At 45.0% G+C, this 3,770-nt stretch overlaps 1 protein-coding gene across 1 annotated transcript in view; it reads right to left on the reverse strand.

Annotated features, from left to right (window-relative positions):
* LOC108796710 (cadherin-12-like) overlaps positions 1-3,242 on the reverse strand; it is a gene marked incomplete at its 3' end in the record, with an annotated part of 109,396 nt that extends 106,154 nt beyond the window's left edge. Inside the window, exon 1 of the mRNA XM_018568218.1 lies at positions 2,993-3,242. The remainder of the gene's footprint in view (positions 1-2,992) is intronic.
* Between the last annotated feature and the right edge of the window lie 528 nt (positions 3,243-3,770).

Genomic DNA, 3,770 nt, shown 5'->3' on the forward strand with positions numbered 1-3,770 from the left:
GAGGTGTATGGGAGTCGGGTGCAGGGGTGTAAAGGGAACATGGGGTCTAGTATGTGGCTCAGGATTTAATATTGTGTGAGGGGCGATCAAGGTGTGTAGGGTACGTCTGGTCCAATGGTAGCTCAGTGTAGAGTAGTGAGGTCGGTAGTACTAACAAAATAGGTCCAACAAGCCCATAGCGAGCAAAATTTATCTAGCATGTCTAGTTTAGTGGCTATTAGCTCCTCCATTTCGTAGACATGGCCCACTTGGGTCAACCATTCCCGAATTGTAGGGAATCTGCGTATGCCATCGTTTTGTGGGTTGTGGGGCCTATCGCGATGCCTGTGATCTCTGGGTACAATTGGACCCAGTCTAATGAAGGGTTTGAGTGCAAGTGCAAAGAGGGTAGGAGATAGAGGACATCCCTGACGAGTCCCGTTAAAAATCTGGAAGCTGTCAGAGAGACAGCCCATCGTCCTGACTCTAGCTCTGGGGCAGGAGTAAATCGCTTGAATCCAGTGGGTCATGCGGTCTCGTAGGCCAATGTGTTGGAGGACCTCGAACATGAAGTCCCAGGCCACCCTGTCGAACGCCTTCTCCGCGTCCGTGGACAGCACCAGTGTCTCCAGCTTACGTTGTTGTACCCAGTGGATCAGGTTGAGTGCTCTCGTGGTACTGTCCTTGGCTTCCCTGCCGGGGATAAATCCCACCTGGTTAGGGGTGATCAGGTCAGGTAGCAGGGGGAGAAGGCGGTTCGACAGGGCTCTCGTGAAGATCTTCAGATCTACGTTGAGCGAAATGGGTCGGTAGCTGGTACAGAGTTGTGGGTCTTTCCCCTCCTTTGGTATCACGGTTATGTGAGCTTCTAAGTGTTGTGGAGGGGGGTGTATATTGTTTTGGAGGGAATTGTAGGCAGTTAACATGTGAGGTAGTAGTGTAGTCAAGAAGGACTTGTAGTATTGTGTTGGAAGGCCGTCCGGGCCCGGGCTCTTGCCTGGTTTTGATTGTTTGAGAGAGGTCTGGAGTTCTTCTTCGGTGAGGGGTTTATCTAAGGAGGCCAGTAGTGTCTCGTCTATGGAAGGCATGTTGGCTCTCCGTAGGTATTGGCGGATTTGGGTTAGGCGGTCGTCGGTATTGGAGTCTGTTTGGGACGTTTGGGTTAGGTTGTAGAGTGTAGCATAATATTCCTGAAAGCAGGCTGCTATCTCCGGCGGGGAGTGTGTGAGTTTGGAGGGGGAGCTTTTAATGCTATGGATGTGGGAGCTAAATTTTTTCGTACGTACCGCTCTGGCTAGGAGCTTGCCACACTTGTCTCCATCCGAGTAGTAGTAACCTGTGCGCAGGGTGAAGGTCCGTCTGATCTTGGTTGTCAGTAGGCTCAAGAGCTCCTGTCTGGCATCGGTCAGTGTGAGTAAGTCGCGTTGGGCCAGGGATTGTTTGTGGGTCGTTTCCAGGTCTGATTGTGGCTTTGAGGGTCTGTATTTGTGCCAGGCGTGTTTTCTTCAGCTTCGCCGCAAGGGAGATGATTCTCCCTCTGACGTAGCATTTGTGTGCTTCCCACGTGATCATGGGGGGTGTGTCACCTGTAGCATTAAAGGCGAAGTATTCCTGCAATTCCTCTGTGATTGTGTCAATATTTTGCACTTCCTTGAGTAAGGAGGTGTTTAGTCTCCAGGTGGATTGTCGTAGGGATGGGGGGAAGATCGAGAATGTGGCCAAAATAGGTGCGTGGTCGGAGGACACTATGTTTCCTATCGTTGAGGATTGAAGTCTGGGGAGGTCTGCTTGGGACACGAAAATGTAATCTATGCGGGAGTATTTAGCATGAATGTGAGAGTAATACGTGTAGTCCCTCCCTGTGGGGTGTGTCATGTGTGTCTATCTCAGATCTCCAGGATCAGATTTACTCTCTGCTGCCCCAAGTCCAGGTTTCTCAATTTGCCCCCCCCCCCTTCCCCCACCATTCTTGTAATTTACTGATGATAAATGAAAAAGACATTGGCTTCTCTCTTCAGTTTAAGTAAGATTTGAAAATGAGAGAGCGAGAGATGCTGATTGGCCGCAGTGCATATCTGCTCCACATTTTTTCTGCTTCAGATTATGTCTGCTCCAGTTTTGATAGATCGCCACTGTGCGGTGTCACAGGAGATGTGCGGGGTCGCAGAGGATGTGCGGGGAAGTGCAGTGTCAGTGGGGAAGTGCGGGGTCACCCAGAATGTGTGGTGTCACTGAGGATTGCGGGATCACTGGGGATGTGTAGGGTAATCGAAGATGTGCACGGCATGTCACTAGGGCTGTGCATAGTGTATCAGTGCATCCCTAATTGAAGATTTATGTCTGGGGCACTGATGTGGATTGCAGTTTCCATCTTATATTTGGATTGCTTTTGTATATTTACCATTCATCTGTTTTTGTGGCACATGTGATTGTGTGTAATAAGTACACTGGGGATTAGTTGGAATGATTTAGTTGAACATCATGTCATCAGATGATAGATATCATCTGATATCTATCACGCCTCAGGGGGGGGGCGTGGTTTGCGATCATCGCAAGTACGATCTGCCTATGCAAGATAGGCAGATCGTACGTTTTTTTTAAGTACCTTACGACCATCGCAAGACAAAAGTCTTGCGATGGTTGTAAGGTGTGTGCCCAGCCTAATAAAGGTTTTGACCCAATCCAAAACAATCTACCCAGAATCTCCATTTAAAATTCAAAACAGTTCATTGTGCTTTCTTCCTTAAGCAGCTTAGTTTGGTACAGATAAAAATACATTCTATATTCAGTGTGATAGAGTGGCATTCTTCATTTTCTTTAATGACATCAAATTACTGCAAACTTTGAAACATTGAGATAAATGTAATTATTTGCCTTGAAATGTGCAATGTCAGCTATGCCAGTGAAACATGGCCATATGCATTTGAGTGTGTATTTTAAGCTTGATAAAATAGCTTCAAGCCAAACTAAGTTGTCATTTTTGCTTAGAAAAGTAATATTCCACCGTTCTCACCTTTTCTGTTTTAAAGAGTCCTTTCCAAACAGAGAATGGATGATCTACTAACACAAAGATTCCAAGAAGCCCATCATAGCTGACAGTTGAGACCCTGGTTCGTCGCTAGAAGCGTTTATAGTTTCATATATTGCTCATCAGAAACTGAATCTCACAGCTCTATATTTATCTGACATAAAGATTTGAAGACGAAAGGCATAATTTTCCAGCACTGCTTTTCTGTCCCCTTTGAAAACAGATAGAAATGTATATGTCCTGTAAATGACAAGAAAGAAGCAAAACACATCATTAAAATCATGAAAGGTGATGGTTGTTTACCAAAAGCAGTTACATAAACATGTAAAATGAATAGTAAAATATAATCTAATGTTTAATGATTTATTATTGCTAAGAAATGTAATAGTGATGTAACATTTGTGTCAATGCACATTTCCTTTGCAGAGTAGCAATGTCCCAACTGTCTGAACGTATCTTATATGTGAAAGTAGTGATGTCACATCTGTAAACAAAGATTACTTATAAATTATAAAGTAAAGAGTGTGTGTGTGTGTGTGTGTGTGTGTGTGTGTGTGTGCTTGTGTCGTACCAAAACATATGCACCTGCATCTTAGAATAAATGAGCTGCTGCATTGAAATATGCAGGTTTATTTTTTTTTTTCAAGGTTCAATGCTTGTTGAGTGCTCACTACAAATGGATGAGCATGACCAATGCAACATGCATGGACATGACAAAAATGTGTATCCAGGTGCACACAAAAGCACTCATAAATGTGGAGGG

Source organism: Nanorana parkeri, unplaced genomic scaffold (assembly GCF_000935625.1).
Source record: "Nanorana parkeri isolate BGI_ZX_2015 unplaced genomic scaffold, ASM93562v1 scaffold1156, whole genome shotgun sequence".
NCBI lineage: Eukaryota > Metazoa > Chordata > Amphibia > Anura > Dicroglossidae > Nanorana > Nanorana parkeri.